At 42.9% G+C, this 25,958-nt stretch overlaps 1 protein-coding gene across 2 annotated transcripts in view; it reads left to right on the top strand.

The window, feature by feature from the left end:
- AGBL4 (AGBL carboxypeptidase 4) overlaps nt 1-25,958 on the top strand; it is a 1,553,201-nt gene that overhangs the window by 463,189 nt on the left and 1,064,054 nt on the right. The window lies entirely within an intron of this gene.

The following is a 25,958-nucleotide window of genomic DNA, read 5'->3' as shown; positions in this document are numbered from 1 at the left end:
ACCCAAGCCATTGAGGGCTTTATAGGTAATAACCAGCACTTTGTATTTCTCTCAGAAATATTTCAGTGGCATATCAGCAGCCTTTGTTAATGAGAAATCAAACTTCAGGTCATCTGTGCAAGAGATGTAAATGAACTAGGCATCCAACTTAAGCTTTTCTATCTGTCACTCATGCTGACAAAGTCCTACGCATGTATGGAGTCAAAGAGTAAATAGAAGAGAAAGTGGTGATTCACAGAGAGTGGTGAAAGAGAGGCACTCACAGAAGGTGATTCATTGGCCACTGGGAACAGCTAAGAGATATGCAACTGAGTGGAACTATCTGGTGGAAAATCTGATGCTTTTAGGTGAATATGGGAAAGTATATATTATGAGCAGTCCCCAATGGATGATGCAGTTGGATTTGTCACTGTCTGTTTTGAGTAATCTTGCTCTTTTCAGACATATATGAGAAAAACATTTTTGTGTTAATATTTACATAACTGGTAGACTCTTTTTGTTGGAGAGGAGGGACTGCAGCCATTATAGCTCTAAAAGCCAGGGCTGATGAACTAGAACTGGGGGGGAACGTGAGGAGGAGCAGTGCTGAGGAACATTATCATCTTTATATATAATTCTCTATGACATGCCTGTGGTTAATCCCATGCGTGGCAGCTCTTGCGAGAGTTTGGAGCTGCTGAATAGCTAGAGAAAGAATCCAGAGAAAGAATATGGTGGCGGTGGCAGCAGCTGGCCAGCTGAAGAAAACAGCGGCCGGCTGGCCAAGTGGCTGTGACTGGCAGGCAGGAGACCACGAGCGGCAGGTGGGCGGCGCAGGCAGGTGGGCAACCAAGCAGCCGCGACTGACAACTGGCTGGCCAGCCAGCAGACGGGCAGCCAGAAAGTGGGGGAGGGGAGGGCAAAAGAAAGAGATGTGGGTGGTTGGAGGGTGGGGGAAAAGAAGAAGAAGAAGAAGGCGGTGGGCAGGCGGGGGGAGAAAACAGGTGGAGGGATAAGACGGGTGGGGGAGAAGATGGGCAGGGGCGGGCAGGCTAAAAAGTGGTGGGTTGGGGGGAGAAGGTTGTGGCGGCATCAAACTAGGGGCACAGATACTCTGACCCGGATCAGCTAGTTCTTTTTATTCTGTTTGTTATCTATTCTGCTGGAACGTTAAGAAAAACGCAAGAACTGCATTAACAGAGATTCTGTTCTGCCATTTTGTGTTGCTCTCATCCTGACCTGTGGCTTGTCTTGTTTCCTGGCTACTTTGTAAGAATTTTTTCAGCTGAGTCTGTTTGTTGGAGAGGAGGGGCTGCAGCCATTACAGCTTTAAAAGCCGAGGCTGTGCCAAAAGTGGAACCGACAGTGGCAGGCCACTAGGCAGGCCGCCTGTAGGTGTTGAGGGCAGCAGACTGCTACAGGTGAAAGGAGATAAGAACCATAATAGTTGTTACCCCTTCCTGCTCCCCTGCCAGCATTTTGTCCTTGGGGAAGCAGTACCAACCAACCATAGAACCTTACCTTGCTTCTTTGTAATGACAGGTCAGTTCAAAATAAAACACAAATCATTCATTCATTCATTCATTCATTCATTCATTCATTTTTTACATTTATACACCACCCCAAACTTTCAACTCTGGGCGGTTAACAATAGTATAAAACAAGTTAAAATATATACAAAAACTTACAACAATTTAACAATTTAAAAATCAACCATGAATTAAAACCTTAAAATTTAAAGAACAGAAAAAGCTTGGGTGAAGAGGTGGGTTTTCAAATGCTTTCTAAAAATTGTCAGAGATGGGGAGGATTGTATCTCAGCAGGGAGTGCATTCCATAATCTCAGGGCAGCAACCGAGAAAGCCCATCCTCGTGTGGCCACCAGCCGAGCTGGCAGCAACTGGAGATGGACCTCTCTGGATGACCTCAGAGGGTGGTGGGGATCATAATGAAGAAGACGTTCTCTTAGATACCCAGGGCTTAAGCCATTTAGGGCTTTATAAGTTATGACAAGCACTTTGTATTTTGCCCGGAAACTTATTGGCAGCCAGTGTAACTCTATCAACAAAGGAGTGATGTGGTCTCTCCGAGATGACCCAGAGACCAACCTGGCAGCCGCATTCTGTACCAACTGAAGCTTCCAGACTACGTACAAAGGCAGCCCCACATAGAGCGCATTGCAGAAGTCAAGTCTGGAGGTTACCAACATATGTACCACTGTTTTGAGGTCATTCATCTCAAGAAACGGACGCAGCTGGCATATCAGCCAAAGCTGATAGAAAGCACCCCGGCCACCGCCTCAACCTGAGAGACCAGGGAGAGGTGTGGTCCAGAAGTACTCCCAGACTGCGAACCTGTTCCTTTTGGGGAAGTATGACCTCATCCAGAACAGGGAGATCAAAATCATCTCTAGAGTCCTGACCTCGCACAATAAGTACCTCCATCTTATCTGGATTCAGTTTCAGTTTATTCTCCCTCATCCAGCCCATTACTGCTTCCAGGCAAGCATTTAGGGAAGTTATGCCATCCCCTGAAGAAGTTGACATGGAGAAGTAGATTTGGGTATCATCAGCATACTGATAACACCCCGCTCCAAATCCCCTGATGATCTCTCCCAGTGGTTTCATGTAGATGTTAAAGAGCATTGGAGAAAGTATGGAGCCTTGAGGGACACCATACTTAAGCTCAGATTTTGAAGAGCAACAGTCTCCAATCAACAACATCTGGAATCTGTCTGACAGGTAGGAGCGGAACCACTGTATAACAGTGCCTCCCACCCCCAGCACCCTCAGACGTTCCAGAAGGATACTATGGTCTATAGTATCGAAAGCTGCAGAGAGATCCAAAAGGACCAACAGAGTCACACTTCCTCTGTCAACTGCCAATTGGAGATCATCCATCAGGCCGACTAAGGCAGTCTCCACCCCACAGCCCGCCCAAAAACCAGTTTGAAATTTGCCTAGATAATCTGTTTCCTCCAAGACCGCCTGGAGCTGAGAGGCCACCACCTTCTCAATTACCTTGCCCAACCATGGGAGGTTGGAAACAGGCCTATAGTTGCTCAACTCTGTGGGATCTAATGCAGGCTTCTTAAGAAGAGGTCTAATAATTGCCTCCTTAAGACAAGGAGGCATCCTGCCCTCCCTCAGAGAAGCATTCATGATTTCTACCAGGCCTCCTGCAATAGCCTCCCTGCTAGATAGAACAAGCCATGTTGGACAAGGGTCAAGAGAACAAGTGGTAGGCCTCACCGCTCCGAGCAGCTTGTCCACATCCTTAGGAGTCACAAAGTGAAACCAATCCAGTTGAACCACATAAGAGGAGTTGTCGGACATCTCCAATCAGACATTGAATTAATTGTGGAGTCTCCGTCTAAGTCAGCCCGAATCAGAGAGATTCTATCTGCAAAAAACTCTTTAAACACATCGCAGTGGGTAACTGATGGCTCCAAATTCTGATTGAAGGAAGGTGGGGCACTTACTAGCCCCCTCACAACCCTGAACAACTCTGCTGGACATGAACTCGCAGATGCAATATGGGCAGAAAAGAACCGCTTCTTTGCCACACGTATTGCCTGAGCATAGATCTTTAAATGTGCTCTATGTCGTAATCTGTCGGATTCGAGTCTTTCTCCACTTGCGCTCCAGTCGCCTACCTTTCCGCTTCTGCCCCCGTAGATCTTCCGTATACCAAGGGGCCTGTTTTGAAGCGGGTTGGAGGGGACGCTTAGGAACAATCGTGTCTACTGCCCTGGTGAGCATGTTATTCCAGTTTTACACCAGGGCATCAACAGGATCACCGACAAAGCCAACATTAAATCCCTCCAAGGCTTCTTGGAAAGCTATTGGATCCAATAACCTCTTTGGGCATACCATTCTAATAGGCCCCTCGCCCCTACAGAGATGGAAAGTGGTTGTAAGCCTAACCTTAACCAGATGGTGGTCCGTCCATGACAATGGGGAAATCACAGGAGTCCCCACCCACAGAACACCACCCTGATCAGAGTAAAAGACCAAATCAAGCATGTGACCTGCAATGTGCATCGGTCCGGAAACCACTTGGGATAGGCCCATAGTTGTCATGGCCGCTATGAACTCCTGAGCTGCCCCGGACAAATTGGTCCCGAAATGAACATTGAAGTTCCCCAGCACCGAAAGTCTGTGAGACGCCAACGCAAGTTCTGCAACCAAGTCCATGAGCTCAGTAAGGGATTCCATCAGGCAGCGGGGCAATCAGTACACCAACAGAAGTCCCAATCTATCCCTGGTCCTCAAACTTAGGTACACACATTCAATATGGTCAGATACCTTGACAGGGACCCTGGTAAGGGAGATGTTATAGACAACAGCCACTCCACATCCCCACCCACGTCCCCTCACCTGCTCCTCTACAGAATACCCTGGAGGAAGAAGCTGGGACCAGACTGGGCCACCAGCCTCCCCCAATCAAGTCTCGGTGATACACACCAGGTCAGCCCCTTCATCCATAATCAAATCATGGATGAGCTCGGATTTATTTTGGACCGACATGGCATTGCAGAGGAGCAAGGTAAGGTTATGTGGGTTGTTGGCAGTGTTCCCCGAGGCCTTGGCCAGACCCTTCCCCACCCAGAGGAGAGCAGAGATTTGAAGTGGATGATGGAGCTGACCTGGTATATATTAGAGAGTGGTCCAGAGTGGTCTAGCTAGTGGTCTAGTTTGGTGCCAGCTTCTCCTGCCCAGATACTCTGTTGTGGAGCAGGTGAGAGGGCGTGAGTGGGGAGTTGGAGTGTCTGCCATCCATAAGAATAAAATCTTGTTTACCAGGATTCCTGTAAGGGAATTAGTCTGTATCAAATGTGTGTACTTAAGTCTAGGGACCAGGGATAAATTGGGACTTCTGTCAGTGTACCATTCACCTCATTGCCCAACAGAATCCCTAAGCGAGCTGACTGACTTGTTTGTGAAGTTGGCATTGAAGTCTCCCATGTTTATGGTGGTTGGGGACTTCAGTTTTCACTTTGGGATCAATTTGTCAGGAGAAGCTCAGGAGTTAATAGTGGCTATGACAACTATGGGCATATCTCAAGTGATCTTGGGACTGACACGTGTTGCCAATTTCGTCTTCTGCTCTGATTAGGGTGGTGTTCCTTGCATGGGGACTCCAGTGATTTCTCCATTGTCATGGGAAGACCACCACCTAGTCAAGGTTGAAACCACAATCCACTTCTGCAGAGGTGAAGGACCTATTAGAATGGTCCATCTGAGAAGGTTATGGGATCCAACAGGATTCCAAGAAGCCTTGGAGGTTTTAAGGTTGGTTCTGTCTGCAATTCTGTTGATACCCTGATTCAGACTTGGAATAATAAACTTACTAAGAGAAGGCACAATTGCTCATAAGTGCCCCTTCCAATCCGCTTCTAAATTAGCCCCTTGGTATACAAAAGAACTACAGGGGCTGAAGCAGCAAGGTAGATCACTAGAACCCATGTGGAGAAAGACTCAGTGTGAATCTGACAGATTGCCACAAAGAGTACATATGAAGACCTATGCTCTGGCAATGATTGTAGCAAAGAAGCAGTTCCTTTCCACCCACATTGCATCTGCAAGCTCATGTCTAGTGGAGTTGTCCAGTGTTGTGAGAAGGCTAGTACATGCCTCTCCCCTCTCGAACCAGAACTTAGAGCTATTGAGTCCCCCCACTGTGACATTTTAAATGAGATTTTCCCAGGGTGGATTTGATTTAAATCAAACTGATTTAAATCACGATTTAAATCATGATTTAAATCACTAGCAGGGTGGATAAAAATCAATGATTTTTTTAAAAAAATCAAAAAAATCCAATTTAAATCAAAAAACCGATTTAAATAAAAAAAAATCGGATTTTTTTTTAAATCATTGATTTTTATCCACCCTGCTAGTGATTTAAATCGTGATTTAAATCGTGATTTAAATCAGTTTGATTTAAATCAAATCCACCCTGGATTTTCCACACATAAATTCTCTTGGATTCAAGCCAAATTGGATTCCATGGTTCTTGCAGAGTCTATTATGAAAGCGTCCAGCAAACTCCCCTTGTGGACTAGTTTAAAACCAGATTTTGGGCAGGTTTGAACAATCTCCAATTGGATGATCTCCTGCTGGATGATCTCCAACTAGGTATCAGCAGCAGGAGTGTGACTCTGTTGGTCCTTTTAGATCTCTCAGTGGCTTTTTAACATCTACATGAAACTACTGGGAGTTATCATCTTTAGATTTGGTGCAGGGTGATCAATATTGTTGGAGAGCATGGTGGTGTCTCAGCTCCAGGCTACCCTGGATGAATCTGATTATTTTGATCCTTTCCAGTCTGGCTTCTAAGCTGGATATGGGACAGAAACTGCCTTGGTCGCCCTGGTGGATGACCTACGCTGGGAGATAGAGGGAGTGTGACTGTTGATTCTCTTGGACCTCTCAGTCACTTTTAAAACTATCGACCATGGTATCCTTCTGGGACATCTCTCTAGGTTGGTACCTGGGGGCACGGTTATATAGTGGCACCACTCCTACCTGGAGGGTTGTACTCAGAAGGTGGTGCTGGGGGATGCCTGCTCCACTCCTTGGCCTATGGAGTTCCACGGGGATCTATTCTGTCTCCCTTACTGTTTAACATCTACATAAAACCTCTGGGAGAGGTCATCCGTAAGTGTGGGCTGTGGTGCCATCAATATTCTGATGACACTCAGCTCTACCTATCTTTTAAGTCAGCAGACACCAGGTAGGAAGTGGATTCTCTGAACTGGGATTTGGAGGCTGTTCTGGACTGGATGGGGGCAAACAAGCTGAAACTGAATCCAGATAAGATGGAAGTACTCTGCTTCTGGACCTGATGCTGTCCTTGGAGGCTCAGGTGACAGTGGTGTGTAGAAGTGCTTTTAGCAGCTACAACTGGTACGCCAGCTACGACTCTACTTGGGGAAGTTGGAGCTGACCTCATTCATTTGTGCTTTGGTAACATCCAGATTGGACTACTGCAATGCTCTCTATGTGGGGCTGTCTTTAAAGCTAGTTTGGAAGCTTCATCTGGTCCAAAATGCTGCTGCAAGGATGCTCATGGGTGCAAGTCATTTCATGAGTGTCACACCCATCCTGTGGCAGCTTCATTGGTTACCGGTCCACTTCTGGGCTAGATTCAAGGTGCTGGTCTTGACCTTTAAAGCTCTACATGGCTTGGGGCCGGGGTACCTGTCAGACAGCATTCACCCATATGAACTTGCCCGGGCCCTCCACTCATCATCTCAGGCCCTGCTCATGGCCCCACTACTAACAGAGATCCGGTTGGCAGGGATGAGAGGCAGGGCCTTTTCTGCTGTGGCCCCTCAGCTTTGGAATGCCCTTCCTGAAGAGCTTCGCCATGCTCCCTCCCTCAATGTTCTTAGAAACAACTAAAACAACATCTTTTTAAAGAGACTTTTAAATGTTTCACCTGTTGCTTATATCTGGTAGGTGCTTTAGTTTTTACCTTTCTTAGTTTTTAGTTTTTTTAAACAACTTTTCATTTGAAATTTTAAAATCTGTAATTCTGATTGTGGTTTTAGCTTGGATTCTTAACTTGTTTAATTTAACTTGGTTAATTTTATTAATCTTATTTTACATTGTAACTATTTTAAATGTTGTCAGCTGCCCTGAGCAGTTGTGTACTGGAAGGGCGTGGTATAAATATTTTAATTTTTTTAAAAAATGCTGATGACACCCAAATCTATTTCTTGATAACAACTTCATCAGGAAATGGATTGTTCTCCCTAAATACCTGCCTGGAGTCAGTAATGGGTTGGATGAGGGAGAGAAAACTGAAACTGAATCTAGACAAGACAAAGATACTTATTGTGGGAGGTCAGAACTTAGGAAATGGTTTAGATCTGCCTGTTTTGGATGGGGTTATACTCCACCCCCTGAAAGAACAGGTACATAGTACACTATGTACACCACACTACAGGTACATAGTGTGGGAGTACTTCTGGACCCAAAATTTTGCCTGGTATCTCAGGTTGAGGCAGTGGCCAGGACTGCTTTCTATCAGCTTCGACTGATTCGCCAGCTATTCCTGTTTCTGGAGAGAAACACCCTTAAAACAGTGGTGCATATGCTGGTAACATCAAGGCATGACTATTGCAATGTGCTCTATGTTTGGCTGCCTTTGTACATAGTCTGAAAACTGCAATTGGTGCAGAATATAGCAGCCAGGTGGTCTCCAGGGTTAAAGAAGAGACCACATTACTCCTATTCAAAAGAACTACACTGGCTGCCAGTAGGTTTCTGGACCAAATATAAAGTGCTGGTTATTACCTATAAAGCCCTGAATGGCTTCGGTATTTAAGAGAGCTCCTTCTTCTTCATGAACGCCTCCACCTATTAATATCATGTGGCTGGTCTGGTTGCAGTTACCACTGGCTCATTTGGTGATGACCCCAAATCAGGCCTTCTCTAGGGTTGCCCCATGGCTCTGGAACAAGCTCCAGAACACAATCAGAGCCTCCCCATCTCTGGCTGTTTTTAAGCAACATCTGAAAAAACACTTATTTTATCAGGCTTTTAGTTCATAATGTTTTAAAGTTTTATTGATAGTTATTTTAAACTGTTTTAAATGATCTAATGTTTTAATTGTCTATGTTGTAATCTGTAAACCATCCAGAGATTTCTATATGGGACAGTATATAAATGTAAAAAATAAATAAAACAAAAATCTGAGGAGATGACTTACATTAAAATATTGAATACCCGCTCAATATTACTTGTGTTCATTTCACAGCATTTATTTTCAGGATGTTGCTAAAAGTATCTTAGTATAATTACATGCCCTATATAGGCTGAACTAAACACATTTCTTAAGACCTTTGCAAGGTTATGATTTTCTACTCAGACTGAGGCTGCAGAACACCAGTAAACAAGAAAGTAAAAAGCTGCACTATAATCAGGTTTAGTGTTTCATAATAAGCTTATACAAACTATGAGTACCAGAGCTGTATTAATGGGACTTTTAATTATCTAGTAGTATACTGAAGACTGATGTAAAATATCTAACCATTCTGCTAATTAATATGGGGATTCAGTGACTGTTAATTAAGGGCAAATGTTAATGCAATCCAGTTTTGACTATGATGAACAAAAGTCAACCAATAGCTTATTTCAAAATTAACATGATTGATAAAATGAGCACAAGTCATTCATCCTTGAGGGGAAAATAATTTTCATGCTTAGACATAGTATACAGGCCTTGTATGTTGATCTTGAAGCAGAAAATAACTAAACAATTATCTAAGGATTAAATTACAGTATAGTAAAAGCTTACAATGCTTATTAGCAGTAAGTCTTAGCTCTGTCCAAGGTCTGCTTTTTAAATAATTAACTAATATTATATGAAAGACACTTTGGTCAACAAATTCATTTTCTTCTTCTTGCACATTGGCCATGGGAAGGTTATTTTTAAGACTTCATAGAACCTTATAAAAGAGCATATGCCTGGGAATTAAATAGCAATAGCACTTAGCAATAGCACTTACATTTATATACCGCTTTATAGCCGGAGCTCTCTAAGCGGTTTACAATGATTTAGCATATTGCCCCCCAACATTCTGGGTACTCATTTTACCGACCTCGGAAGGATGGAAGGCTGAGTCAACCTTGAGCCCCTGGTCAGGATTGAACTTGTAACCTTCTGGTTACAGGGCAGCAGTTTTACCACTGCGCCACCAGGGGCTCTTATTAAATGCCAGTTTTAATCTCCTTCTGCATAATTCTAGCAAAATAATGTTGTACAGGTAGCCCTCATCTGCAGTCCAAGCACCAGCGATTTTGCGTAACCACATTTTGGCAATATAGATCCAACCTTGTTATCCGCGGTTTTAAAAATAGGCAAAATTCACCTATCCATAGTTCCTGGGTGGCTGGAAATGACTTCCAATATCATTTCCAGCCACCATTTTGCAGCATGGAGCCATTTTATGGCTCTTAAAATAATTCCCAAGATTTTCTGAAAAATCCTTAAAAAAAATTGATTTGTGGGTGGGTGGGGGACTTTCTAGAGAGCTGGATGCCTGGAGAGCAAAGTACTGTGCTTTATTCAATTTATTTCTCCTTTTAAGACCTTGTTAAGGCTCAAGGAACCTAACCCCCAGTTCTCATAAACTCAAGGTCTTGTTATGCGTGGTTTCGTTATCACTGTAGCCTGGAATGGAACCCACAGGAAGAATGAGGGCCACCTGTATTCCATAATTTGCTTCATTTGATTAAAATTATATTAAAATGCACCAAAAACAATAAGGCACAACTCAGTTTTCTTGATTCTCTGGAAGTGCTCTGTGGCTTCCAAAAATATGTTCCCGAACACTGCGCAAATCTCAGGGGCATATTTTTTGAGGCTCCAGAGCACTTCTAAAAGCAAGGAAGATCAGCAAAAATTGCTTCTCCCCGAATCTGCATGCTGTGAAAGTGAGTAAGCCTCCTGCTGTGTTCTTGTTTTGTTGGCCAGGATGTTGGCCACTAATGTGTAATAGAGGCATGGGCTATTGACATGATAAAAAGTAGGGTTGTGCATTCTGTTTTTTTTCTGTTTTGTTTTTGGCCTGAATCCAAAACACCCCCAGTTTGTTCTTTGTTCGAAATCAGCCAATTCAAAACATCCCAATTTTGTTCTTTGTTCGAAATTGCAAAGTCCAAATCCAAAATGTTTTGAATTTTTAAAAATGGCCTGGGACAAAACTAGTGGGTGGGGGTGGTAGTGCCCAATGGGTGGAAGCTGCCACCCAGATTTCAGAGGAATTGGGCAAAGGGCTGATTTTTAGTGAATTTTTGAAGTTTGAGATATCCCCCATAGGGAATAATGGAGTGTACAGCAAAAGTATAGCTTCATGTCGGGGGGGGGGGAGGTGTAGCCCAGACAGAGCAGGGTGGGTGGTAGTGCTCAGAAGGGGCAAGGAAGCTGCCAGAATTATTTCAAAGGAATTGGGCAGAGGGCTGGTTTTGAAAGATTTAATGGAGTTTACGCATCTTTAAAGTTCTTCCCCATAGAGAATGATGGAGGTTTCAGCAGCCCCATAACTGCACTTGGGGGGCACTGGGGTGGCTGGGAGCAAGTGATGGTGTAGTGCACATAGGGTGCCAACCCATTGCTAACCCATGGGGTGCTGGGTTCTGTTGTTTCTGAGGTGTTTTGAGTGTAGATTCTCTGGTAGCATATGAGAGTGGATTCATGGTTTGTCATTGAAAATATCATATGCTACCAGAGAATCTAAACTCAGAACACCTCAGAAACAGCAGAACTCAGCACCCCATGGGTTAGCAACCCATGGGGGTGGTTGGCACCCTATGTGCACTACACCACCACTCGCTTCCAGCCACCCCAGTGCCCCCCAGGTGGAGTTATGGGTCTGCTGAAACTTCCATTATTCTTGGGGGGGGGGAATCTTAAAGACGCATAAACTTTAACAATTCCTAAAAAATCAGCCCTTTGCCCTATTTCTATGGAATCTGGGTTATGGCAGGCACCCAATGGTTGGGCACTGCCACCCAACACACTGTTTTGCCCCTCAGGCCCCTTTTCTGCCCTGAATCTTCCCCAAAGGCATGTAAACCTCAGTAATTCTTTAAAAATCAGCCCTTTTCCCAATTCCTTTGGAATCTGGGTGGTAGCAGGCACCCATTGGGGCAGTCACTACCACCTTACCCACTCTTCTACCCCCAAAGCCCCCTTTCTGCCCCAAATCCACCCCAAATAACACCAACCTCACAAATCAACAATAGCAGCAGAGCTTTGCAAAGAACCAGGCAGATTTCCAAATGTCATGTACATCCACATCCCCCCCCCCAGAAGTGCAATTGATCTACACACAACAGTGTGAAACAACAGCAATGAAATGCACGCTGCCCCACACAGTGTTCACACTGCCCCACTGGCCAATGAGGGTAAATGCACACTGCCCCATTGGTGAGTGTAAATTTTACCCTTAAATTTCCTTAAAAGGAATAAGGAGGCAATTGCCAGCAGATCAGCCCATGCTTTCGCTGGCCAATCTGCAGGCTGGAAGGGCCAGAAATTCAAACAGATGTCAAAACTCAAAATGGAGACTGAAGGAGAAAGACGTTTTGTGACTGAAAATGGAGTTCCAAAACAGCCAAAACAACAAAATGTTTTGTATCCGAAACAGGGACATTTTGTTTCAGCTATAAAACAGCCAAAATGGCCTGTTTTGGGCACAAAATGTTTTGTATCCGAAACAAAATGCACACCCCTAATAAAAAGCACTTTGGTGCCTGTAGTGGTGGTGTTCATCTTGTTTGTTCCAAATAAAACTGCAGCTTTTTTGTTTCACTAGAACCATAATGATGTCAATCTCTCAACCAAATCCAAAGTCAGGTTTTGACTCATAACAAGGAAAAGATGCCTCGTTCATAGTATAACATAAACTATAAAATAGGTTTTGAATGATTTATTTTCATAAAATGTTGAACTTGTTTAAAATTATTGCCAATACACAAAAGTACATATATGAAAGACTATATTCTGAACAACATTTTCTTTAATTAATTTCCATGAATGAGTGTCTAATAGATATTCATTCTTACAACATTGTATTATGTTGTGATGCACTTTGGTGAAATTAACTTGAAGAACTGCTCTTTGCAATTTTAATATTCCACTGGGTTTTCCATTCTAGAAAAACTCATTATTATACATGTACAAAGCTGAAAAGAAACAAGAGAGAGGCATATTGTGTGAATAACAGTCAAGGAAAAGAGACAGCTGGCATGATAATTTTCTAATAAAGCTTAGAAAAGGCTGCTGTGTCTTGGAAAAAATGAAAGAGCTTTAATTTGAGTATTCCCTTTGTTTGGATTTGCTTTGTACTAAAAAGTTCAGAATCTTATTCACACCTTTTATGAAAGCTAACATAAAAACAAATATATCTTGTCAAAACTTTGCAGCACTTGTGCACAAAAAAGAAAAAATCAAAATCAATGATTTTTGTATATGCTCAGAGGAGGTGGGCCTTGTACAATGTGGCTGTTTAAAGAGAGATATTCTCTTTATCTCACAACTTTGGCAAGATGCAAGCTCTGTGCAGATGGTCAAGTAGTAGAAATGAGATTGTGCCTTCTGGCTTCTTCCCCAAACTTCATGTATTGGTCAGAACTTGTGTGCAGGACTATATTCCAGTGTAGAGTAACAATCAATGTGCCTCCCAATGTTCACTTCTTAATAGATAATGAACATGATGTATGAACAAGTCTTTGGTAGAGTCAGTAGATTATAAAAAACAGTTTATAATCATGGCCTATCTATCTATCTATCTATCTATCTATCTATCTATCTATCTATCTATCCTTTTACATAAGAGTGCTAGCACCTGTGGTCCTTTTAAAATGGTAACTTTGTAAAGAACATCTGAATCCCAGAGGCTGCATTAAAGCATGCAGCTGTCTGTGGAAGGAACCAGAACACTCAGCTGAGGTGACAAATTAACCCATTAGTCCTAGTTTGATTTCCTGGAGTGTATTTGAGCAAAAAACAGTGGAACTGACATTATCTCTGAGCCATCTCCTAGTGATGAATCTAATGAACCGTCTTACACAGGAAACCAAAAAACACAGTTGGTATCTTATTGTCTTCTGTGATATCTAAAGTTTCAGTCATTTTTGTTATTGTAACTGTTTTCCTGAATTTCCTGAAATGATGGAACATGGCTGTGAGATGGAGTAATTTATTTGCAATATGGGGGCTTCTAGCCTGAGGGATTCTGAATTCAGAAATATCTTTGACAGACTACAAGTGTTCATCTGTCTTAAGGGTTCTACTTCAATAAAAGTGCATTGGCCTGGGCTGAGAAAGGCAAACGATGTTCAAACATGAAATTGGGTTTGACATTTCACAGAAACCACTTTTGCTTGGAATAAGAGCATGAATCCTTTGTCTACACTTTTTACTTTTTGCCTTTGCTTTAGAATTGGACATGAAGTACGCTTGTTACTGTTCTTACTATTTTACTATAAAGACTGTTAAGTCAGTATGGTACATAATTTGCATCCAGTTTTAAACTTTGGCTCGGAATTACTCTTTATGTTCAGCGGAATCAAGTGAGCAATGCACTGGTGACAGAAAACCACCACCACAATTACAATTGCATATGTACAGCTAGAGTAAAGCAGACTAGCTTTCCAATAATTGTGTACATAAGCTGGATTGAAATGAAATAGTCACCTATTCAAATTATGATATTTCCCTCTCTCTCATTTCTGTAGACAGCAGCTCCTTTCTTGGTATCAGGATGGCCAAACCTGCTGACTCTGGATCAGCAGGAGTAAGTACAGATTTGGATCTGTGGGCAATGGGGAAGTACAGTAGGCAGAGCCCAGTAGGAAGTTCAACTGAGAGCCAGCGTGGTGTAGTGGTTAAAGTGCTGGACTAGGACCGGGGAGATCCGAGTTCAAATCCCCATTTAGCCATGATACTCGCTGGGTGACTCTGAGCCAGTCACTTCTCCCTCAGCCTAACCTTCACCGGGTTGTTGTGAGGAGAAACTCAAGTATGTAGAACACTGCTTTGGGCTCCTTGGAGGAAGAGCGGTATATAAAATGTAAAAATAAACAAAATAAAAAATAAACTGTAGAATGATAAATTTGGTCTTATTACTGTGGCTCAGAGTATTGATTCAAACATCACAAGGAACCATGGTTAAATTTTGGTGCTATTCACGCTGCTCGCCGCTTGAATAAGCAGCGCGGCACTCTTGCCTGGCCCCCTTGGAGAAGCACGAGGCTTTGCTCGGCCTGATTGGCCAAAGGGCCCGTGCGGGGGGCGGGGCTTCAGCCGCACGTCCTGCTCTGGGCCCGAGAGAGCTCACTTCACTCTCAGCAGGCACCCACCCTCCCTTCCCTAGGTACAGTCTGGGTTTCGGCTGGTCGCCTATTGGGGCCGAGCAGGAATTTTTTGGGCACTCACTTGATTGGCCAGTAGTGCACGTCTTTTTTCGCCTGCTCCTGACTGTACTAACCCGTAGTTAGGTAGTTAATTTCGGTCACAATACGGCAGGTGCAGTGCGGTTGGGAAGATCTTATCAGGCTGGTGAACACCTTCAGGTAAGCGTTTGGCTATGGGTTGGGAAGGGCAACTCCCTAGAGACTGCACGGCTCAGGGATATCTGCCCTTGGTCGACCTATTCTGGCAGGCTAAGCCCCACAGAATGGCTGAACGGCTACCAGGGGGTGATGCTAGCTCAGGGGCCCGGCACTAGGCTGGCTAGGATAGGCAGCCCCGGATTTAGAGCATTTGGGGTTGCCTGGAGCCAAGGTGTATCGCCCTATGCTATAGGTTAGGCATGCCCTGGTGGCACATGCCTATAGTACCGCACTGTAGGTTGAGAAGAGCCAATCCCTGCTCTTTAAGTTGTTGTTGAAGTTTAAATAAATTGTGGCCCAATTCATACCAATACCTTGTGTCTCGTGTCTTCTTGGGTGTCGGGCAAATGATGTTCCCAAGTCTCAAGAGTGCATGCTTCCCCCATCCCCTTCCTGCACATAGTCAGAAGAATTTTACTTCTGACTTTGGTCAGGTATTCATGGTGTTTGAACAAGCCTGTCTTGGTTTATTCTAACCAAGTTGCTTGAAATACACTAGATCTAAAACCCACTCCAAACTTTGGATTCAGACCTCAATTTATTTTAAAGAAACTGTTTCAAATAAACCAAGACTGGTAAGTTTGAATGCCATGACTGATCTTGGTTTGTTGCTAACCACAGGAGGAGGAGTTGCCAAGTATTAAATGTGGTCCTGCTTAATGTCTGAATCAGCCCATTATTTATACTTTTTGGAGCTGTTCCAGAAACAGTCAACCTACCTTGAGGGACTGACAGCAGGTGCACCCTCCCATTTCCCCACTGTGGGATGTTGTAGCAGTCGCTTGAACTTCCATGTTGAGTTTCTTTTTTGCAACAGCAGTACCCTCTCCCATTAGATTGGGGAGAGCTATGCTCCCCTCAGTTGTCAGGTTTCCCCTAGCACAATAAATTGTGGCTGGAGATGATGGGAGTTGTAGTTCAACAACAGCCAAGATTGTCCACTCCTAGTCTAGAGGGAACTTTGTTTGAATTGTGACTGTGGGTTTATTAGTGAAGCACAAATGAACTAGCTACCTGAGCCTTAAAAATGAAGACAGCCATGTTTATGGCCATTGTAATCTTGAGGTGGTTTTGAGTGCCTCATAGTAGAAAGAGGTTATACATTTTAACTCAAAGATAAAATAAGGTTGAGTAAACCCTCCTATGAAAGATTTTCCTAGTGAAACTGTTGGGTTCTCTCAACGTTTCACCTGAGAAAGAACCTCCATCTTAGTGTTCTTCATTGTAAGACCCAGAGACCAGTGGCATCCCCCATCAACCCTAAGCGTAGCTTGCTGACTAATTGTTTATTGGGCCTGTGTGAAGCTTCCACCAAAGCTGAACACTCTGCACAGACCCCCTGCTACCATGCAGAGATGGCCATTCTCACCATGCAGTGTGGCACTTTGCTCAGCACCAGGGAGCTCCTTCCCTCCTGAGCCCCTGTGCCGTCTTGGAAAGTGTGCACAGAGTACTAGGAAATGTAACTCTTCCCAGTGCTTCCCCCCTAGAGCTCTTAAGAGAGGGCTCCATCTCTCTTAAAGAGAGATGAGAGCACAGTGGGAAATGGCTCTCACATTGAAGATTTTATTTTGTTTTAACCAAAGAGATCCCCACTTTAAAAATAGTGAATATCACTGCCCTATCTCTTCTGAATTTCACTTTAGACAGAATATTTATAGTGGCTCTAATCTATATCCATGTATCCCCATCACTATGAACCTTGTTTACGAAGATCACATGTGAACTGAAATGTGGCTGCTGCATCCCTGTCTTGTCCCTCTTAAATGTGTTTTTCAGTTTTTATTTGGCTTCTGAGTCTGTTATCTACATACACAAGTAAAAGCTATAGCTTTATGACTGATAGAAAAAGTGGCAAAGATTAATAAACTTCATAGAAGGTATGTATAGTAGCAATATGTCAAAAGGATAATATATACAAAACAGCATCTGTATATTATAGTTGTTTGAAGGAATCCTTTTCATTGTTTACAGATGATGTACCATCTTTCCCTAAAATGTTTACAGATTTATACCGTTAGTGCTCAAACTGCAGCTTCGCTTATATACCTTGTGCATTAGAGTTTGAAACTGGCATATCAGAAGTTTTGTTGTTATCATTCTGAAATAATACTGAACACCAGTCACATCATGGAAATATACTGATAAAAACTGGAACCTGTAAATAGAACATGAGTTGGTTCTTTGCTGATTTGAAAACAGTTATAACATTTCTCCAACAGATTATATAGTCAATTTTGCTGCACTAGATTAAATGATTCAGTCTCTCACAATGTTCCTGGGAGGAAGGCAAATAATAATGGTTTTTAACTGGTTTTAGTGGTAACCTCCTAAAAGCTCCAGCAATTTTATCTTGAGAGGACTTAATCATTTAAGTCCTTTAATGGTTATTTAAACCATGTAATGTTTATTTGGTGTGCAATGGCCACTGACCATAAAAATGCTTTTTACATCTCATAATTATATTATGATAAGATGCCAAGTCACAGCTGGCTTGATAACATGTACTTATATTATTTCTGCTTGATTTTAGCTTGTGAAAAGGAGTAGTGCACCTTGCAGTTATATAAAATGAAGCCCTAATAAAATAATATCCTCTTTTAAAAAATGGAGTGGAGGAGGAGGCGGAGAAAGGACCACTGCTCACCCACTCCATTTTCAAAAGGAGGGAGAGGAAAGATGAGGAGAAGAAGACAGTGCAGCATAAATGATGCAATGCCTACCCACCAAGGGAAGAAAGCCACCCAGCTAACAAATGTTGCTTGGGTCCAATCCTCTCCAAAACCAAAACAATATGGAAGATCAATGTCAGCTGAGATGACCATGAAAGCAAGAACAGCTGCAGAACAGAAGATTTATTCTGATGCATTTTGATAAATTTTATCTCTTAGGGAACATTCTTGCTGAGCTGACTGGAAGAGATACTTACTTTCCAAAATCACCAGTCTGTTTAGGATTTTGAAAAGGAAGTATCTCTCCTAGGTAGTCCACTTCAGTGAGAATATTCCCTGAGAAAGATAATTTATCAACACATGTTGGAATAAAACTTCTGTACTGCAGCTGCTCTTGCTTCTCTTGTGTCCAATCTTCTCCACACTGGGGGGCACCAGCAGTAGGACAGGCACAGTGTTGGGTCTCTCCAGAGCAGTAGGCCTTTTGTTGAGTGTGCTGCGGGTTGACACTGGCTCTACATGTATCATTCTGGTACAAGAAACACACTAGAGGAGGAAGAAATGTTTTTGGTTACCCCCTCTTTCTCATAAATGTCCCAGCTATCAAGCATCTAAACTCATTCAGTTTTCCTGTTTAATTTGTTTAAAGATTTCTTGTTTTTGCATTGCCAGGAAGTTGGCTATACAGTAGGGCAGCTGAGACTTATCTCTTCTTATTCTATAAGTAGATAAGCATTAATGTTCTTTCTACATCTTATTGCGCTGCAGTATTTTAATTAAAAGTGCATAAATGCTTACACAGTAGAACTTGGATTTTACTACAAAATGTTATTGTCTTTAAATATAGCTAGAGCCAGACTAACTTAATATGACTGTGTTTCCTGGTCCAAATAATTCTGAATGCAGTGTATATGAGCTCAGAAATTAGACTGTAAAACACATTTAGCTATGTTTAATTAAACTGAAGCCTGCACAGTACTAAGCAATACTTGCTATGATTTACATGACCTCAAAATCATGACCAATTAGAAGATGTGTAACTCACACTATCATATAAACAATGTACAGTTTTGCTTCAGGAAATGAAGGGAAGAAGAATACTGATGACTTATTTCATTCACTGTGCTCTTTATTCTCATATCAATCTTTGTTTTCAGAGTGGAATAGACATTTAAAAGGAACTTTTTAAAAAATGTTATGAAGGCTCTTCTGTGTTTAAATAATATGCCTGCAGGATTTTTTGATGCTGAAATGCTGTTATACGTAGCTCGTCTAATGAGACTAGTGTTTGTAGGATCCATTCCAAAGTACCCCTCTTCCTGAAGGCCTTTCTAGTTTTTAATTAAAGTACTATGCATTTAGAAGTAGATTATTTAAGTGCTGAAACATTTGGAATGAAGCAACTTTTTAATAGCATATGACTGTTTTCCTGAATGATAATGAATGTGTTGTATATAATTTTTTTAGAAATGTCTTTATTTTACACCTACATTTATATCTTGTAGGGAGGCATAATCAAACTTCATGGAAGCCATGATAATTTAAATGAATACATATGGCTCTCTATGTTCCCTTTGGTTTGTATACATTAAGGCTTTCTTATTTCCATTGTACTTGTAGCTGTATAAAAATAAATCTTACATTTGCCATAGTGAGATCTTTAATATCATCGTCTCAAAACATATGCTAGTTTAATTAAAGAGAACCCAAATTTTAAAATGGCATATTAGAACGGTACACTAAGAACCTAGTTAGGTTCCTTTTCAGAATGGAAAATCAGAGGAGAATGTTAGTAGGATAGCTATGATATAGCAAAGGCAATTTAGCAAGCAACACATTAGTTTTGTTGAATCTGATTATCAGAGCCCTGTGTAAGATTTGTGACACTCAAAGAAAACTTGAGATCTAGTTACAAAGCACATCCCAATGCAGTTTGCGGAGGCACTTATAGATTGTAACTTAATACCTTTAGATTAAAAACTATTTTGTTAGGATAGTACTGTAATTACCACCAGGCCTAGCATCAGGGAGGGATCAACATCATCAGGCATCTGCTGAAGGGCTTCCACACTTACCAGACCTTCCCAGTTGCTGCTGGATGATGGAGAATATTCCTCCTTTGCTTTGTCTTTGTCAGCTTCCTTCCTTTCTTTGGTTTCTTCTTCTTGAGGTCAGATTTGGTGTTGATGAGGAAGAGGAGCAGCACCACTACCACTTCTGCCACCATCTGCTTGCATGCTCGTTCACTGGCTCAGGCTCAGTGTCACCACATTATAATCCTTGCGCAGCTGGCAGGGCCCACTGCTGATGTTGGACCTCATTTCTTCCACCCACCCTCACATCACTCACAGGAAGGACTGGGCCTATGGTCCAAGGATCTTTTCAGAAACCATCTTTTCTTAAAAACCCACACTGCTCTGTTGCTGTATAACTAGAATGCTACATCAGAGTGGAGATTGTGATGAAGAAAAAGATAGTGGTCCCCAATACAGCTCACTGAAAAGAACTCTGCCACTGCCTGGCCACCAAGGCATGCCCCTTCAAGTTTTGAAGTAGTGGAGCTCTTCTTGGCAGCAGTGCTGGTAGCAGCTATGTTTTTAAAAATCTGACAGTGTCCCAGTCACAGTGTTGGGAGCACTGTGGTAGGAAAGATGGTGGCCGCTGAGAAAAGCTCCACTGCTGCCCTGCCACCAGATAAGCCATCTGAACCTTAGAGAGCAACCACATGTAGCGGGAGGCCCACTGGAGGGTACTTAGCTGTGGGAGCTGTCAAACCTGAAACTAGCCCCAAACTGCCTCTCTTGTCTGGACCCAATGAGATGACAGTTGTTGATCCTCCCCCTTGTTTCTGCCACCAACAGTCATGCGATTGGGCTCAGAGGGAGAGAGCAGGTGGGTGAGCAATCAAGTGATGGTGGTAGCTGCTGTTGATTGCTGCCATCATGAGACTGAGTCCAAAAAGGAAGTGAGTGAGAGTGTTGGAGATGAAGAGAAGAAAAAGCAGCAAGAGTGGCCACCACTGTTAGCACCAGGGGGAAAATAAGCCCCAACCTGACAGCAATTGTGTGAACTGTCTGTGTGTGTACGTGCGCACAAGCTTGTGTGTAGGGCACTACATATCTCTTGTCCAGGCATCCACAAAAATTGAGCAGACTGATTTTCAGCTGATGTTTTTAACAAGTTTATCATGTGGTTTATGACAATATCCCATTTCAGTACTAGGAGGCAAGGGAATAGACCACAAGAGTCTTGCATGCATGTCACATTTCCTAAAAATTATATAGAATTCTCTTCTCTTATCATTACAATTTTTCTGAGAAGTAGAGTTCACCTTGAGTAGCAAGGGAATAATTTTGGATTCAGGATGTCAGATGTAGTAAATTCCACACTGGTGATTTTGGTTCAAAGACTCTAAAGCACTGATGTATGTTTTTCCAGTCCCTGTAGTAGTTTTCTGTCGGAAGTGATTTGGTGATTGCTGCTAACCTATCATACAGGATTTCAGTGCCAGGATCTGTGTAAAACCGAATGTCCAGTTACTTCCCCATGATATCCAGATGCAAAAAAACCAAAGAAACCAAAAGGCTTCAGATGCAAAAACAAAACAAAACAAAACCCCCACAAAGAAACCAAAACCCACCCATAGACACTCAGTTGTGATTCATGTTCTCTATATCTCTACATGAATTTAAAAACACTTTCATGTTTAACTAATACTGGCAGTTCTCTGATTCTTATCTTCTCTATTCCTACATTGTTTATGCTGTATGGGCAAGGTTACTTAACATTTATAAGAAAAAACATTTCCTTGACAGTACTGCAGTCACCACAGTTTGAATAATATTGTTCCATGGACAATGCAAAGATAATACAGACAGTGTCTGTGTGTTTAATTAATGTTGATAGCCATAAAATAGTATAATAGATCCAGCTTACTTTCGTGTAGTAATTTATGTAGCCTTAATATGCCCAAGATGAATTACTTGCATTAAAACTGTACCAGTTTTTAAAATAATAAGGCCATTCGAAGTGGAGGAGAAACAAAGAGCAAGGGAGTACTTAATTCTTCCTCTATCAGTCCATTATCTGTGAAACATCTTCCTGCAGCTACTTTTACCTCTACTGTTGCTCTAGTGTTTGCTAGGTAAACATGGGCTAGAATCCTATAGCAGAAAATAAACTGAGAAGCAGCCACTGTAGCTTAAAAATGCAGTGTGCAACATAAACTGATCCTAGCCATATTTACTCAGAAAAAAGTCCTAGTAATCATTGAAGCTATTTCCTGGCAGGCTAAAACCTCAATCTCATGCACATTTACTTGGTAATAAGCTGCCCAAAACAGGGCGGGGCTTTAATAGAGCAGATGGGTTCAAAGAACCTGTTGTGCCCTGCGTCGGGAAGCTGCAAAACATCCAGAAGAGCTGCCGAGCTCCCCCAGCTCTGTGGCTCCTGCTTCCATTGGACTGGATCCCAGCGGATGGAAGGAGGGTGTGCACATGGCCCATCACCACTGCCAGCCAGCTACCTCCTTCAGCTTCCGGTCAGGCTGTGCCCCTCCTTCTTCCATCAGCCAGGAACCCAGCCAATGGAAGGAGAATACGTGGAGCTGTGTGAATGGAGGAGCCACTGGAGGGCACCATGGCAAAAGGGGAAGCCACCTGTGTAGTGGCCCACTCTCCCCTCACAATGCCCCTGGCCCAGAATCAAGAATATGATGAGATAATACCGTAACACCAACCCACCCAGCAACACCAATACGCAGGCAGCACCTTCTGTGGCAAAGCCCCTGTCACAAACATATTCTTTCCCAAAGAAATGTTAAATCATGCTCTGTATGTGTCCTCATTATCTTGACACCATGTACAGGAATGGAGCTGGGGTAAACCTGGAACAAAAGCAGGATGGAGGTGAGGTGGTACAGGTCCCATTGGCCTTGAGGAGCATGGAAAAGCTGTGAGGAAATTGGGCAGAGTCTAGAATGGAATTGGTCCCAGGTCTTAAGTTTCTTCCAAAGCCATGACTTAAAAGATTATTCTCAAATTCCTCCAGTGATTACTCACAAATATATTTTATCCCTACCTAGCTATCACCTTATGTATCACCTTGATTCATATTCTGTTCAAATTAATAGGAACTAGCTGGGCCAGGCACAGAGCATCTCCCTACCCTAGACTTTCCCCGTGGCTTTCTGGCCAGCCTGCCCACTTCTTCTCTCTCCCGCTGCTTTCTGGCCATCTGGCCTGCTTCTCCCCCAACCCACTACTTCTCCCCCCCCCCCAGTGCTTTCTGGCTGGCTGGCCAGCCACTGTTTTCTTCTTCAGCCAGCTGTTGATGCAGCCACCATTTTCTTCCCTCCCGCCTGTCCCGTGGCTATCCAGCAGCTCTCTGACCTCTTGCGAAAACTGCCACACATAGGATTAGCCATGGGTATGCCTTAGAGAATTAAATATATAGATACTTTGGTAAAGGGGTAAAGTGCAATTATATGTAGAAGCATTTACCGTTGTGCTGTTTTCATTTGGAGAAAGAGCCTGGTACACAGAGAACAGACATATTTCAGAATCTCCCTTTTAAAACTTTCTGAAACACACACCATCTGCTTCACACTAGATATATATTGGTTTGATCAAATTAAAAGAAAAGACATAGGAACCCTCTCACAGCTTGTAAATGTGAACACTATTTTCAAAATGAACAGTGAAATGTTCAAGATTCTTCAGCTGTTACCAAATTCAGCGAGAGAAGGCATACTAGCTGGCGGCATGCCAAGACTCATGGACGTGCCTCAACCTCCCATCCCTCCCAAAGCAATCACCAGGGGAAGGATAGTGAGGGCAGCTTCCCAAGCTGGGCAGTAATGTGGGAAGGGAGGTTAACTTTCCCCTTTCCATGTTATATCTTCAGTCTCAAACCTGAGTGATGCAACTCTTGCTTTAATCACTGACTAGTTAACAGGTGTGTTGTTTTATTTTAAACATAGACATGAGGTTTGGGTGCGGCAGCAAGAGATGCTTCTTTCCTAAGCTTACTGCTAACTAGACCTACCTCAGAGTAACAGAATTGTTATTATTTATTATTATTGCTAGTATTATTTACAATGGAATGTGCACACATTCCTGGAGGAAGACAGGTCTACCAATGACTACTAGTCTTGATGGCTATAGGCTACCTCCAGGCTCCAGGATGCCTCCAAATATACATTGTAGGGGAACAACAGCAGGAGAGGGGGCTTGCCTCCATCTCTTGCCACTGATGTTTGGTTTTGTACCGTAAATAAATAAATTTAAATTTAAATTCTCTTGCCACTGTGGAAAACAGGGTGCTGGACTAGATGGGCCTTGTGCTTGATCCAGCAGGGCTGTTCTTATGTTATTATGACAACACTGACTTGTGTTGTCGTACATCATACATCTCTATGTGGGATGCATAAGGTGATGAGGCTACAGATGTTTCTACAGATGTTCCAAATGTACCTGTTTTGGTCTTTGAATTTTGACTGTTTAATTGTATTGGCATATGAAATATCTAGAATAAGCACCTCTGGGTACGCTCCATATGGGAACTATAACTTAGAATCACTGCATGGAGCAGCAGCGTAGAATATGTCCATAGTTTAGAACACACAAATGTCTCCAGTTACCATTAGAGAGCTGCCCGTGATGTGACTGCTAGTTTTTGGCTCACTTGAGCAATTGCTAACATGCACCCTTCATTCATTAAACATTAACTAAAGTTTAAGGACTTACAAGTTGCTACTTTATTTTGGAAATAGGAGAGCCTTTACTTAGAGGGGTCAAAATGTGAGAGCTGATAGGGTTACCCTTCTAGATTTGGCTGTGCAAAAGGAGGAAATGATCAGCTATATCAACAGATCCATGCTAGAGCCTGCGGTAAACTCTACATGTCTTATTTACTGGCTGTGTTGCTTTCTCTGTTTCTCCTTTTCCTCACCTCTGGTTTTCCCTTTTAACATCAGAGACTACAAGCACCACTTGGATATCTGGGGTCAGTTCTGGGACTAACAGAACTCCTGAACTGTACTCTTCGTCTCTCAGAGAGAGTGTGATCCCATCCAAGACAGATCTAATAGCAGCAATCGCATTAGCAGTAGGCCTGCTAACTGGACCTCTGGATTTAAGCTTCAGTTTGCCCTCATCCATCACAAAATTGTCTCCAAGCATCTTTTTGATTCACCAGAACCACTTCCCTAAGATCAGATTTAGAGAATATGATGTAGATCCAAGTGTTATCAGCATAATGATGGCACACACACTGGGGCAAATCAACCTGTGCATAGCCCCCTTCCAGTTAATTCTAATGGGGGTTAAAAGAGCGGGGCCTGGGGCAGTCGCCATGCTTGCCATGCCTTAAGGACAGCCCTGTACACGGGGGGTGGGGGGGGTGAGATAGCTGAGGGTTAATTCCACATATCCACAGGTTTGGGGTGGCTGGAAATCCTGTACATGGTGGGGGCAGAAAAGGGTTAATTCCACATATCCACAGGTTTGGAGTGGCCGGAAATCCAGCCCCTATTTCTTAGAGAGGAACCATTTTGTGGCTCATTTGTTAAAACAAAAACCCATGATTTTTCATGTTAAAAATGCCCGATTTGGGATTTTGTGGAGCATTGCTGGACACCTGGAGACCTGCTGGTCTAAAAACAGTTTTAGGGCCCTTTTTCACCTTTCTCTAAGCCTCCAAGAACCTAACCCCACCCCGCACACACTTCCATTGATTCAATGACTTGGCGTCTATGGTTCCATCATCTGCGGTTGTAGAGGAGAATGGAGCACCTGTAGGTAACAGGTTTCATCTGTATTCAGAGTTAGCAGAGCATGCTAAATTCAACCTGAATCATAAAGGGAGGAAAGGCATCATTTACACCTAGTGAAAACCCTTTGTGGGTCTAAGTATTCAGACCTGTGTTTGGGCTACTTGACTTTGGTTCCCAAGCAAGATTATTTATACTGATTAGGAACATAGGAACATAGGAAGCTGCAATATATTGAGTCAGACCCTTGGTCTATCTAGCTCAGTATTGTCTTCACAGACTGGCAGCGGCTTCTCCAAGGTTGCAGGCAGGAATCTCTCTCAGCCCTATTTTGGAGAAGCCAGGGAGGGAACTTGAAACCTTCTGCTCTTCCCAGAGCAGCTTCATCCCCTGAGGGGAATATCTTGC

Source organism: Hemicordylus capensis, chromosome 4, assembly GCF_027244095.1.
Source record: "Hemicordylus capensis ecotype Gifberg chromosome 4, rHemCap1.1.pri, whole genome shotgun sequence".
Taxonomy (NCBI): domain Eukaryota; kingdom Metazoa; phylum Chordata; class Lepidosauria; order Squamata; family Cordylidae; genus Hemicordylus; species Hemicordylus capensis.
Note: the sequence above shows the minus strand (reverse complement) of the source record. Positions and strands in the feature narration are given on the sequence as shown.